Source organism: Xenopus tropicalis, chromosome 2, assembly GCF_000004195.4.
Source record: "Xenopus tropicalis strain Nigerian chromosome 2, UCB_Xtro_10.0, whole genome shotgun sequence".
In the NCBI taxonomy this organism is placed as follows: Eukaryota; Metazoa; Chordata; class Amphibia; order Anura; family Pipidae; genus Xenopus; species Xenopus tropicalis.
The window spans coordinates 174,155,355-174,170,402 of record NC_030678.2 but is presented as its reverse complement, the minus strand read 5'-3'; the positions used below and the strand labels follow the sequence as shown (position 1 = coordinate 174,170,402).

The 15,048-nt window shown below is 54.7% G+C and overlaps 1 long non-coding RNA gene across 1 annotated transcript; it reads left to right on the top strand.

Moving 5' to 3' along the window:
* The first annotated feature begins 224 nt into the window (after positions 1-224).
* On the top strand, positions 225-14,970 carry LOC116408648. The gene is made up of 4 exons (XR_004221109.1): positions 225-267; positions 1,780-1,999; positions 2,991-3,084; positions 14,846-14,970. It is a non-coding gene; the product is annotated as an uncharacterized LOC116408648 (long non-coding RNA).
* The last annotated feature ends 78 nt before the right edge of the window (positions 14,971-15,048 follow it).

Below are 15,048 nucleotides of genomic sequence, written 5' to 3'. Positions count from 1 at the left end.
AAAGGCTTTATATACAAGATATCAATTCAACTTTGTGTTTAATCAGTGTTTTACGTGTTTATAAAATGTTAATGAGGCTTTTTGCCCCTATTGTTCTAGGGTTAGACAGAGACTTGCCCCCTAACAATGAGGCTGCTAATCCCCGTTAACCTGTTACTGACCCCCCAATGGGGCCCCCACCAGAGTTGTGAATTGGAGACTGGGTGAAACCAAGCAAAACAGCAGAGCTTACAATTGATCTGACAGTTACACTGAGCTTCACTCCAGGTAAGTGCCCTTTCTTTACACTATTATACACACTTACACACACTTAGAGCACACATATTAGGTTGTTTTTTTTTTTTAATTTTGCACACTTTATATAGTTTTCCAGGGTAAAAAGTCCCCCCCAAGGAAAGGCCCCTAAATTGAGTGCAAAATGTTCAAAAACTTTCTGGCAATACACGTTCCACTTTGACCAAAATGGCTGGCAGTAAAAGGGTTAAACAGCCCCCCTAGTTATTTAGGGCTTGGGGCAAGCAGCAGGCTGTAACCCTGAGTGTTTCAGTCAGTCGTGGGAGGAGGAAGGATAGCTCAGCGGTTAGAGAGCCTGCCTTACACCAATGGGCCTTTTTGATTCCCGCCCTGGGAGCCCTGCTTAGACCAATGTGGCTCAGCTCTGGTATCGATACCCAGTGGGTAGGTATTAGAATTGAGACCCATTGATCAGCAGAGCCCCCCAGGGGGTAATTAGAACTCAAGAACCATCGATATAAGGTAAGCACCTACCCCACTGGGCCTTTTAGTGTGTGACCCTGGACACAGTCACTTGACCTCCTAGCAATGATGGCGTCTAGTGACTTTTTAATCACTAGGAGGCCAAGTGACTGTGTCCAGGGTCACACACTAAGGGGCCCAGTGGGGTAGGTGCTTACCTTATATCGATGGTTCTTGAGTTCTTGAGCTACATTTACATTTCCCCACAAATCCTCTTTTTTTCCGCATTTTCAAGGGCATCTCATGATTTATGATGCCGGCTATTAAATTGTCCCTGTCACAGTGTCTATGGCAGCTGGAAGCAACTGTCACAGGGAAAATCCCTTTCTTATCACTGGCAATAAGCAGCCAATTGATAGGGGAGCTGAGCTACAGTGCAGGGCCGATAGGGCTTCCGAGCCAAAATCAGTGCATTTTAGGGTCATTTCTGGAAATCTGATAAGGATACATGGAAATAATCATAGAACAGAAGAATCTACACTGGGGAGCTGATAGGGGAGTAATGGAGATATTTTTTGAGCAGTATAAGAGTGCCCAACTGGTATATAATACAGGAGATATCCTCTGAGCGCAATCTGTTACCCCCTGCTGGTATATGGTACAGGAGATTCACCCTACTTCTATGCATTATCAGTAACCCTTCAGCCAGTATAGAGTTCAGCAGGGGGGGGGTACTAACCATTTAAATGCGCTCCTGGGCCTTGGCACTTGTGGCCCCCGTTTGGCCGCATATTTCCCTCATACACAGTGACGTTTTACAAGGAGAATCTCCCAACTGCAGCCGTCCGTTCTCTTGCGCTTCCAATTCCAACCATCAGAATGGCGCTGTAAGCACCTTAGTACCTGGATAGGAATGGGGAAAAAGAAAAGGAAGAGGTGGCGCCTCCCGGATGAAAGTGGAAATACAGAGAAAGACGTTTATATCAGGGAATTTCTCGTTATTTGCCCTGTTGCCGCATGTTTATTCTGTTTAGTTATTTTATCTCTTCTTTTAATATCTATATATATATATAACATACACAGAAACCCTCCCGGGACTCTACCCTGTTAGGAATCAGTGGTATGACGATTATTGCGTCACAACCATGCGACCAATGATGACGGTGAAGCACGAAGGGGCAGTGTCTAGAGCTGTCCCCGCCCACATCATGTGATGGGGAGAGGACGCTAGTGGCGCGCAGGTATAAAAGCAGAACTGGTGCCGGCCCTGCGGAATGGCTGTGAGGGAGGAGGCGGTTGCTCGGTGGGTTGGCTCTTGTGGTGGCGCCGTCACCTTCACTGGCAACGTTCTTTTTTTTGTAGCTGCCAAACTAATAAAGCGGTGACTCCAGCATTGGAGGGGGCTTTGGTAATGTTATCACTATTTGGGAGGAGCCAATTACCTGGGGAACACCCCTGAGGGGAAATGGCGCTCCCCAGCAAAGTGCTTTGGGGGGAAGGGGGTGTAAGGGCACATTTCTAGGGAATGCAAACCAAAAAGGAAAATATAGTGACACTCTGCAAAGCAGGAAGCAAAATCTGTGCTGCCCCCAAAATCCAACGTTTTGGCAAAATGTATTACATAATAATGAATAGATGAATCATATGTAACTGAAATAAACCTATGCTGATACCTACAGAAACAGAACTGCAGATAAACGGCTGTGGGCCCTGTAGCAGGAATAGAGAGCAGAGCTTTATATTTGTATCTCCCTTAGTAATACCCAAGCGCTCATAATATACTGTATATAGTGACATATATCCTTATAATGCGCAAGATCCATGAATAGTGATGAGCGAAAAAAAGTCACGCGGTATCACCTCATTGTTCCCTGACCTACATACAGGCACTCACCCTGCCTTTAAATAGCCATGTAACTCCTCAGTTATTTCTTATATCCTTATCATTTACAGTGGGGGGTACATTATCCCTTGTAATACACGAGTGATACTCAGAGATCCCTGTATAACTCAGCCTGCAGCCTTGTGCCTTTATATGGGCACAGAACCCCTCAGTGACTGCTAATATCCTTATCATTTACAGTAGGGGGTACATTATCCCTTATAATACACGAGTGATACTCAGAGATCCCTGTATAACTCAGCCTGCAGCCTTGTGCCTTTATATGGGGGGCACAGAACCCCTCAGTGACTCCCAATATCCTTATCCTTACTGTGTGGGGGTTAGTACAGAACAGATGTAGGCAAGTTGATACAAATGAAGTATTTATATATCATATTTCTATGTTACACAGGTGAATCTGCTGACAGGATTATACCCCCAAAGTCTCCCATTCTGCAGTACCAGACTGTGCAGGGGCAGAACATGGACTCACACAGAATTATCAGGTATGTGATATCCCAGTTGTTTCTAAATTATCGTTCTTTGAGGCCAAAACTGTGGGTTCTAATTGCTCTTAGTGACATCACCGGTTGTTATGATCTGCCCATTATAGGCCCAACTGCCCCGACCCGCCAGGAATACCTGCCCCATCACTGTTGGCTTTTAATGAAGGCTCCGCCCCATAGTCTGTGCTGTCACATCTTGGTTCCTGGCCCCTAAATATACAGCCCCCCTGGCATTCCCAGTACCCAGAGGCACAAACAGCCCCCCCAGCCCAATAAATAGTGACTGTCTGTGGCACCTTACAGCCCCCCTGGCATTCCCAGTACCCAGAGGCACAAACAGCCCCCCCAGCCCAATAAATAGTGACTGTCTGTGGCACCTTACAGCCCCCCCCTGGCATTCCCAGTACCCAGAGGCACAAACAGCCCCCCCAGCCCAATAAATAGTGACTGTCTGTGGCACCTTACAGCCCCCGCGGCATTCCCAGTACCCAGAGGCACAAACAGCCCCCCCAGCCCAATAAATAGTGACTGTCTGTGGCACCTTACAGCCCCCCTGGCATTCCCAGTACCCAGAGGCACAAACAGCCCCCCCCCAGCCCAATAAATAGTGACTGTCTGTGGCACCTTACAGCCCCCCTGGCATTCCCAGTACCCAGAGGCACAAACAGCCCCCCCCCAGCCCAATAAATAGTGACTGTCTGTGGCACCTTACAGCCCCCCTGGCATTCCCAGTACCCAGAGGCACAAACAGCCCCCCAGCCCAATAAATAGTGACTGTCTGTGGCACCTTACAGCCCCCCCCCTGGCATTCCCAGTACCCAGAGGCACAAACAGCCCCCCCAGCCCAATAAATAGTGACTGTCTGTGGCACCTTACAGCCCCCCCCCCCTGGCATTCCCAGTACCCAGAGGCACAAACAGCCCCCCCAGCCCAATAAATAGTGACTGTCTGTGGCACCTTACAGCCCCCCCCCTTGCATTCCCAGTACCCAGAGGCACAAACAGCCCCCCCAGCCCAATAATAGTGACTGTCTGTGGCACCTTACAGCCCCCCTGGCATTCCCAGTACCCAGAGGCACAAACAGCCCCCCCAGCCCAATAAATAGTGACTGTCTGTGGCACCTTACAGCCCCCCCCCCTTGCATTCCCAGTACCCAGAGGCACAAACAGCCCCCCCAGCCCAATAAATAGTGACTGTCTGTGGCACCTTACAGCCCCCCTGGCATTCCCAGTACCCAGAGGCACAAACAGCCCCCCCAGCCCAATAAATAGTGACTGTCTGTGGCACCTTACAGCCCCCCCCCCTGGCATTCCCAGTACCCAGAGGCACAAACAGCCCCCCAGCCCAATAAATAGTGACTGTCTGTGGCACCTTACAGCCCCCCTGGCATTCCCAGTACCCCAGAGGCACAAACAGCCCCCCCAGCCCAATAAATAGTGACTGTCTGTGGCACCTTACAGCCCCCTGGCATTCCCAGTATCCAGAGGCAACAAACAGCACCCCCCCCAGCCCAATAAATAGTGACTGTCTGTGGCACCTTACAGCCCCCTGGCATTCCCAGTACCCAGAGGCACAAACAGCCCCCCCCAGCCCAATAAATAGTGACTGTCTGTGGCACCTTACAGCCACCCTGGCATTCCCAGTACCCAGAGGCAAAAAAACAGCCCCCCCAGCCCAATAAATAGTGACTGTCTGTGGCACCTTACAGCCCCCCTGGCATTCCAGTACCCAGAGGCACAAACAGCCCCCCCAGCCCAATAAATAGTGACTGTCTGTGGCACCTTACAGCCCCCCTGGCATTCCCAGTACCCAGAGGCACAAACAGCCCCCCCAGCCCAATAAATAGTGACTGTCTGTGGCACCTTACAGCCCCCCCTGGCATTCCCAGTACCCAGAGGCACAAACAGCCCCCCCAGCCCAATAAATAGTGACTGTCTGTGGCACCTTACAGCCCCCCCTGGCATTCCCAGTACCCAGAGGCACAAACAGCCCCCCCAGCCCAATAAATAGTGACTGTCTGTGGCACCTTACAGCCCCCCTGGCATTCCCAGTACCCAGAGGCACAAACAGCCCCCCCAGCCCAATAAATAGTGACTGTCTGTGGCACCTTACAGCCCCCCTGGCATTCCCAGTACCCAGAGGCACAAACAGCCCCCCCAGCCCAATAAATAGTGACTGTCTGTGGCACCTTACAGCCCCCCTGGCATTCCCAGTATCCAGAGGCACAAACAGCCCCCCCCAGCCCAATAAATAGTGACTGTCTGTGGCACCTTACAGCCCCACCTGGCATTCCCAGTACCCAGAGGCACAAACAGCCCCCCCCAGCCCAATAAATAGTGACTGTCTGTGGCACCTTACAGCCCCCCTGGCATTCCCAGTACCCCAGAGGCACAAACAGCCCCCCCAGCCCAATAAATAGTGACTGTCTGTGGCACCTTACAGCCCCCCTGGCATTCCCAGTACCCAGAGGCACAAACAGCCCCCCCCAGCCCAATAAATAGTGACTGTCTGTGGCACCTTACAGCCCCCCTGGCATTCCCAGTACCCAGAGGCACAAACAGCCCCCCAGCCCAATAAATAGTGACTGTCTGTGGCACCTTACAGCCCCCCTGGCATTCCCAGTACCCAGAGGCACAAACAGCCCCCCCAGCCCAATAAATAGTGACTGTCTGTTGCACCTTACAGCCCCCCCTGGCATTCCCAGTACCCAGAGGCACAAACAGCCCCCCCAGCCCAATAAATAGTGACTGTCTGTGGCACCTTACAGCCCCCCCCCTTGCACTTCCCAGTACCCAGAGGCACAAACAGCCCCCCCAGCCCAATAAATAGTGACTGTCTGTGGCACCTTACAGCCCCCCTGGCATTCCCAGTACCCAGAGGCACAAACAGCCCCCCCCAGCCCAATAAATAGTGACTGTCTGTGGCACCTTACAGCCCCCCCCTTGCATTCCCAGTACCCAGAGGCACAAACAGCCCCCCCCAGCCCAATAAATAGTGACTGTCTGTGGCACCTTACAGCCCCCCCTGGCATTCCCAGTACCCAGAGGCACAAACAGCCCCCCCAGCCCAATAAATAGTGACTGTCTGTGGCACCTTACAGCCCCCCCTGGCATTCCCAGTACCCAGAGGCACAAACAGCCCCCCCCCAGCCCAATAAATAGTGACTGTCTGTGGCACCTTACAGCCCCCCTGGCATTCCCAGTACCCAGAGGCACAAACAGCCCCCCCCAGCCCAATAAATAGTGACTGTCTGTGGCACCTTACAGCCCCCCTGGCATTCCCAGTACCCAGAGGCACAAACAGCCCCCCCAGCCCAATAAATAGTGACTGTCTGTGGCACCTTACAGCCCCCCTGGCATTCCCCAGTACCCAGAGGCACAAACAGCCCCCCCCAGCCCAATAAATAGTGACTGTCTGTGGCACCTTACAGCCCCCCCTGGCATTCCCAGTACCCAGAGGCACAAACAGCCCCCCCAGCCCAATAAATAGTGACTGTCTGTGGCACCTTACAGCCCCCCTGGCATTCCCAGTACCCAGAGGCACAAACAGCCCCCCCAGCCCAATAAATAGTGACTGTCTGTGGCACCTTACAGCCCCCCTGGCATTCCCAGTACCCAGAGGCACAAACAGCCCCCCCAGCCCAATAAATAGTGACTGTCTGTGGCACCTTACAGCCCCCCTGGCATTCCCAGTACCCCAGAGGCACAAACAGCCCCCCCAGCCCAATAAATAGTGACTGTCTGTGGCACCTTACAGCCCCCCTGGCATTCCCAGTACCCAGAGGCACAAACAGCCCCCCCAGCCCAATAAATAGTGACTGTCTGTGGCACCTTACAGCCCCCCTGGCATTCCCAGTACCCAGAGGCACAAACAGCCCCCCCCAGCCCAATAAATAGTGACTGTCTGTGGCACCTTACAGCCCCCCCTGGCATTCCCAGTACCCAGAGGCACAAACAGCCCCCCCAGCCCAATAAATAGTGACTGTCTGTGGCACCTTACAGCCCCCCTGGCATTCCAGTACCCAGAGGCACAAACAGCCCCCCCAGCCCAATAAATAGTGACTGTCTGGTGGCACCTTACAGCCCCCCTGGCATTCCAGTACCCAGAGGCACAAACAGCCCCCCCAGCCCAATAAATAGTGACTGTCTGTGGCACCTTACAGCCCCCCTGGCATTCCCAGTACCCAGAGGCACAAACAGCCCCCCCCAGCCCAATAAATAGTGACTGTCTGTGGCACCTTACAGCCCCCCCTGGCATTCCCAGTACCCAGAGGCACAAACAGCCCCCCCCAGCCCAATAAATAGTGACTGTCTGTGGCACCTTACAGCCCCCCTGGCATTCCCAGTACCCAGAGGCACAAACAGCCCCCCCCAGCCCAATAAATAGTGACTGTCTGTGGCACCTTACAGCCCCCCTGGCATTCCCAGTACCCAGAGGCACAAACAGCCCCCCCAGCCCAATAAATAGTGACTGTCTGTGGCACCTTACAGCCCCCCTGGCATTCCCAGTACCCAGAGGCACAAACAGCCCCCCCCAGCCCAATAAATAGTGACTGTCTGTGGCACCTTACAGCCCCCCTGGCATTCCCAGTACCCAGAGGCACAAACAGCCCCCCCCCAGCCCAATAAATAGTGACTGTCTGTGGCACCTTACAGCCCCCCTGGCATTCCCAGTACCCAGAGGCACAAACAGCCCCCCCAGCCCAATAAATAGTGACTGTCTGTGGCACCTTACAGCCCCCCCTGGCATTCCCAGTACCCAGAGGCACAAACAGCCCCCCCAGCCCAATAAATAGTGACTGTCTGTGGCACCTTACAGCCCCCCCTGGCATTCCCAGTACCCAGAGGCACAAACAGCCCCCCCAGCCCAATAAATAGTGACTGTCTGTGGCACCTTACAGCCCCCCCTGGCATTCCCAGTACCCAGAGGCACAAACAGCCCCCCCAGCCCAATAAATAGTGACTGTCTGTGGCACCTTACAGCCCCCCCTGGCATTCCCAGTACCCAGAGGCACAAACAGCCCCCCCAGCCCAATAAATAGTGACTGTCTGTGGCACCTTACAGCCCCCTGGCATTCCCAGTACCCAGAGGCACAAACAGCCCCCCCAGCCCAATAAATAGTGACTGTCTGTGGCACCCTACAGCCCCCCTGGCATTCCCAGTACCCAGTGGCACAAACAGCCCCCCCAGCCCAATAAATAGTGACTGTCTGTGGCAACCTTACAGCCCCCCTGGCATTCCCAGTACCCAGAGGCACAAACAGCCCCCCCAGCCCAATAAATAGTGACTGTCTGTGGCACCTTACAGCCCCCCTGGCATTCCCAGTACCCAGAGGCACAAACAGCCCCCCCCCAGCCCAATAAATAGTGACTGTCTGTGGCACCTTACAGCCCCCCTGGCATTCCCAGTACCCAGAGGCACAAACAGCCCCCCCAGCCCAATAAATAGTGACTGTCTGTGGCACCTTACAGCCCCCCTGGCATTCCCAGTACCCAGAGGCACAAACAGCCCCCCCAGCCCAATAAATAGTGACTGTCTGTGGCACCTTACAGCCCCCCTGGCATTCCCAGTACCCAGAGGCACAAACAGCCCCCCCAGCCCAATAAATAGTGACTGTCTGTGGCACCTTACAGCCCCCCTGGCATTCCCAGTACCCAGAGGCACAAACAGCCCCCCCCAGCCCAATAAATAGTGACTGTCTGTGGCACCTTACAGCCCCCCCCCTGGCATTCCCAGTACCCAGAGGCACAAACAGCCCCCCCAGCCCCAATAAATAGTGACTGTCTGTGGTACCTTACAGCCCCCCCTGGCATTCCAGTACCCAGAGGCACAAAACAGCCCCCCCAGCCCAATAAATAGTGACTGTCTGTGGCACCTTACAGCCCCCCCTGGCATTCCCAGTACCCAGAGGCACAAACAGCCCCCCCCAGCCCAATAAATAGTGACTGTCTGTGGCACCTTACAGCCCCCCTGGCATTCCCAGTACCCAGTGGCACAAACAGCCCCCCCAGCCCAATAAATAGTGACTGTCTGTGGCACCTTACAGCCCCCCCTGGCATTCCCAGTAACCCAGAGGCACAAACAGCCCCCCCAGCCCAATAAATAGTGACTGTCTGTGGCACCTTACAGCCCCCCCCCCTGGCATTCCCAGTACCCAGAGGCACAAACAGCCCCCCCCAGCCCAATAAATAGTGACTGTCTGTGGCACCTTACAGCCCCCCGGCATTCCCAGTACCCAGAGGCACAAACAGCCCCCCCCCAGCCCAATAAATAGTGACTGTCTGTGGCACCTTACAGCCCCCCCTGGCATTCCCAGTACCCAGAGGCACAAACAGCCCCCCCAGCCCAATAAATAGTGACTGTCTGTGGCACCTTACAGCCCCCCCTGGCATTCCCAGTACCCAGAGGCACAAACAGCCCCCCCCCCAGCCCAATAAATAGTGACTGTCTGTGGCACCTTACAGCCCCCCTGGCATTCCCAGTACCCAGAGGCACAAACAGCCCCCCCCAGCCCAATAAATAGTGACTGTCTGTGGCACCTTACAGCCCCCCTGGCATTCCCAGTACCCAGAGGCACAAACAGCCCCCCCCAGCCCAATAAATAGTGACTGTCTGTGGCACCTTACAGCCCCCCTGGCATTCCCAGTACCCAGAGGCACAAACAGCCCCCCCAGCCCAATAAATAGTGACTGTCTGTGGCACCTTACAGCCCCCCTGGCATTCCCAGTACCCAGAGGCACAAACAGCCCCCCCAGCCCAATAAATAGTGACTGTCTGTGGCACCTTACAGCCCCCTGGCATTCCCAGTACCCAGAGCACAAACAGCCCCCCCCAGCCCAATAAATAGTGACTGTCTGTGGCACCTTACAGCCCCCCTGGCATTCCCAGTACCCAGAGGCACAAACAGCCCCCCCAGCCCAATAAATAGTGACTGTCTGTGGCACCTTACAGCCCCCCCTGGCATTCCCAGTACCCAGAGGCACAAACAGCCCCCCCCAGCCCAATAAATAGTGACTGTCTGTGGCACCTTACAGCCCCCCCTGGCATTCCCAGTACCCAGAGGCACAAACAGCCCCCCCAGCCCAATAAATAGTGACTGTCTGTGGCACCTTACAGCCCCCCTGGCATTCCCAGTACCCAGAGGCACAAACAGCCCCCCCCAGCCCAATAAATAGTGACTGTCTGTGGCACCTTACAGCCCCCTGGCATTCCCAGTACCCAGAGGCACAAACAGCCCCCCCCAGCCCAATAAATAGTGACTGTCTGTGGCACCTTACAGCCCCCCTGGCATACCCAGTACCCAGAGGCACAAACAGCCCCCCCAGCCCAATAAATAGTGACTGTCTGTGGCACCTTACAGCCCCCCCCCTGGCATTCCCAGTACCCAGAGGCACAAACAGCCCCCCCAGCCCAATAAATAGTGACTGTCTGTGGCACCTTACAGCCCCCCTGGCATTCCCAGTACCCAGAGGCACAAACAGCCCCCCCCAGCCCAATAAATAGTGACTGTCTGTGGCACCTTACAGCCCCCCCTGGCATTCCCAGTACCCAGAGGCACAAACAGCCCCCCCAGCCCAATAAATAGTGACTGTCTGTGGCACCTTACAGCCCCCCTGGCATTCCCAGTACCCAGAGGCACAAACAGCCCCCCCAGCCCAATAAATAGTGACTGTCTGTGGCACCTTACAGCCCCCCCTGGCATTCCCAGTACCCAGAGGCACAAACAGCCCCCCCAGCCCAATAAATAGTGACTGTCTGTGGCACCTTACAGCCCCCCTGGCATTCCCAGTACCCAGAGGCACAAACAGCCCCCCCAGCCCAATAAATAGTGACTGTCTGTGGCACCTTACAGCCCCCCTGGCATTCCAGTACCCAGAGGCACAAACAGCCCCCCCCCAGCCCAATAAATAGTGACTGTCTGTGGCACCTTACAGCCCCCCTGGCATTCCCAGTACCCAGAGGCACAAACAGCCCCCCCCCAGCCCAATAAATAGTGACTGTCTGTGGCACCTTACAGCCCCCCTGGCATTCCCAGTACCCAGAGGCACAAACAGCCCCCCCAGCCCAATAAATAGTGACTGTCTGTGGCACCTTACAGCCCCCCCCTGGCATTCCCAGTACCCAGAGGCACAAACAGCCCCCCCAGCCCAATAAATAGTGACTGTCTGTGGCACCTTACAGCCCCCCCCTGGCATTCCCAGTACCCAGAGGCACAAACAGCCCCCCCAGCCCAATAAATAGTGACTGTCTGTGGCACCTTACAGCCCCCCCTGGCATTCCCAGTACCCAGAGGCACAAACAGCCCCCCCCAGCCCAATAAATAGTGACTGTCTGTGGCACCTTACAGCCCCCCTGGCATTCCCAGTACCCAGAGGCACAAACAGCCCCCCCCAGCCCAATAAATAGTGACTGTCTGTGGCACCTTACAGCCCCCCCTTGCATTCCCAGTACCCAGAGGCACAAACAGCCCCCCCAGCCCAATAAATAGTGACTGTCTGTGGCACCTTACAGCCCCCCTGGCATTCCCAGTACCCAGAGGCACAAACAGCCCCCCCAGCCCAATAAATAGTGACTGTCTGTGGCACCTTACAGCCCCCCCCTGGCATTCCCAGTACCCAGAGGCACAAACAGCCCCCCCCAGCCCAATAAATAGTGACTGTCTGTGGCACCTTACAGCCCCCCCCTGGCATTCCCAGTACCAGAGGCACAAAACAGCACCCCCCCCAGCCCAATAAATAGTGACTGTCTGTGGCACCTTACAGCCCCCCTGGCATTCCCAGTAGCCCAGAGGCACAAACAGCCCCCCCCAGCCCAATAAATAGTGACTGTCTGTGGCACCTTACAGCCACCCTGGCATTCCCAGTACCCAGAGGCAAAAAACAGCCCCCCCCAGCCCAATAAATAGTGACTGTCTGTGGCACCTTACAGCCCCCCCTGGCATTCCCAGTACCCAGAGGCACAAACAGCCCCCCCCCCAGCCCAATAAATAGTGACTGTCTGTGGCACCTTACAGCCCCCCTGGCATTCCCAGTACCCAGAGGCACAAACAGCCCCCCCAGCCCAATAAATAGTGACTGTCTGTGGCACCTTACAGCCCCCCCCTGGCATTCCCAGTACCCAGAGGCACAAACAGCCCCCCCAGCCCAATAAATAGTGACTGTCTGTGGCACCTTACAGCCCCCTGGCATTCCTAGTACCCAGAGGCACAACAGCCCCCCCAGCCCAATAAATAGTGACTGTCTGTGGCACCTTACAGCCCCCCTGGCATTCCCAGTACCCAGAGGCACAAACAGCCCCCCCAGCCCAATAAATAGTGACTGTCTGTGGCACCTTACAGCCCCCTGGCATTCCCAGTACCCAGAGGCACAAACAAGCCCCCCCAGCCCAATAAATAGTGACTGTCTGTGGCACCTTACAGCCCCCTGGCATTCCCAGTATCCAGAGGCACAAACAGCCCCCCCCCAGCCCAATAAATAGTGACTGTCTGTGGCACCTTACAGCCACCCTGGCATTCCCAGTAACCCAGAGGCACAAACAGCCCCCCAGCCCAATAATAGTGACTGTCTGTGGCACCTTACAGCCCCCCTGGCATTCCCAGTACCCAGAGGCACAAACAGCCCCCCCCCAGCCCAATAAATAGTGACTGTCTGTGGCAGCCTTACAGCCCCCCTGGCATTCCAGTACCCAGAGGCACAAACAGCCCCCCAGCCCAATAAATAGTGACTGTCTGTGGCACCTTACAGCCCCCCTGGCATTCCCAGTACCCAGAGGCACAAACAGCCCCCCCCAGCCCAATAAAATATGACTGTCTGTGGCACCTTACAGCCCCCCCGGCATTCCAGTACCCCAGAGGGCACAAACAGCCCCCCCAGCCAATAAATAGTGACTGTCTGTGGCACCTTACAGCCCCCCTGGCATTCCCAGTACCCAGAGGCACAAACAGCCCCCCCCAGCCCAATAAATAGTGACTGTCTGTGGCACCTACAGCCCCCCTGGCATTCCAGTACCCAGAGGCACAAACAGCCCCCAGCCCAATAAATAGTGACTGTCTGTGGCACCTTACAGCCCCCTGGCATTCCCAGTACGCCAGAGGCACAAACAGCCCCCCCAGCCCAAAAAATAGTGACTGTCTGTGGCACCTTACAGCCCCCCCCCCCGGCATTCCCAGTACCCAGTTCTCAGTTATGAAGAAAGACTGGCCAAGTTGGGTCTGTTTACACTGGGGAAGAGGCGCTTAAGAGGTGACATGATAACTATGTATAAAATATATAAGGGATCATATAATAACCTTTCTAATGTTTTATTTACCAGTAGGGCCTTCCAACGGGCACGAGGGCACCCACTCCGTTTAGAAGAAGGGAGGTTCCATTTAAACATTCGGAAAGGATTTTTTACAGTGAGAGCTGTGAGGTTCTGGAATTCCCTCCCCGAATCAGTCGTGCTGGCTGATACATTATATAACTTTAAGAAGGGGCTGGATGGATTCTTAGCAAGTGAGGGAATACAGGGTTATGGGAGATAGCTCTTAGTACAAGTTGCCCCAGGGACGGGTCCGATTGCCATCTTGGAGTCAGGAAGGAATTTTTTCCCCTCTGCGGCAAATTAGAGAGGCTTCAGATGGGGTTTTTTGCCTTCCTCTGGATCAACTAGTAGTTAGGCAGGTTATATATAGGCATTATGGTTGAACTTGATGGACGTATGTCTTTTTTCAACCCAACTTATTATGTTACTATGTTACTATGTTACCCAGAGGCACAAACAGCCCCCCCAGCCCAAAAAATAGTGACTGTCTGTGGCACCTTACAGCCCCCCTGGCATTCCCAGTACCCAGAGGCACAAACAACCCCCCCAGCCCAATAAATAGTGACTGTCTGTGGCACCTTACAGCCCCCCTGGCATTCCCAGTACCCAGAGGCACAAACAGCCCCCCAGCCCAATAAATAGTGACTGTCTGTGGCACCTTACAGCCCCCCTGGCATTCCCAGTACCCAGAGGCACAAACAGCCCCCCCAGCCCAATAAATAGTGACTGTCTGTGGCACCTTACAGCCCCCCCCCCGGCATTCCCAGTACCCAGAGGCACAAACAGCCCCCCCAGCCCAATAAATAGTGACTGTCTGTGGCAACTTAAAGCCCCCCTGGCATTCCTAATACCCAGGCACACTCGGCACAGGGCCCTTACTGGGGGCAGGACAGGGAGTCGGCCCACAGTCCATGTTGCTGCTGTTGAATCGCACTCAGCAAGTTGGCGCCGAGGCCGTGGCCAATGGGAATGTTGTTCCTGGGCATATTTAGTGCCCCAGCCGTTCCCGTATGAATCAAACCTCCCAACATGTAAAAAGTAGAAAGAGGGACAAAAACATCTGCCGCATGTAACGCTGCAAAAAATGTCCAGGCCCCCGCCACTCTATGGCCACCCCAAAGAAAAAGCCATTTTACAAAACTACAGCTGAAAAGCACAAGATGCACAGAGGGCGCCAGAGGGCAGAGGCCCCAGTCAGTTTATGGCACATTGTGGCTTCATATTGTGGCATTACGCACTGTGGCAGCTCCGTATCAGGGCTCAGTGGGGCACGGGGCATTTCTGAACAATTCCAAACTCAGAGACCCCCCAGCGCTGAATCAACTCACAGTGTTTTCTATATTTAAATAAAAATGACCCCTTTCCATTCTGTAAACTGTCTCTGCTGAAATCAATTGCACTTATTTAATTACATTTGGTTTTTCTCTCTATACTCGCCCCCCACCCCCCGACATTTTAGCCGCTGCCCCGCCCTTTGAGTTGTATTTCTGCCTAACCCCACCCACTTGTGGGGCCTGGCGCGAGGGAGGAGCTAGTGCGGCACGCAGAAGAGCGCACTAAGAGCCGCAGGTACCTGAGGGGTCCGGGGGGGGGCGGGGGCAGCAGGAGCGGAATGGGGTAACTAGAGGGGGCTCTGGAGGGACTAGAGTATAAGCCGAGGGG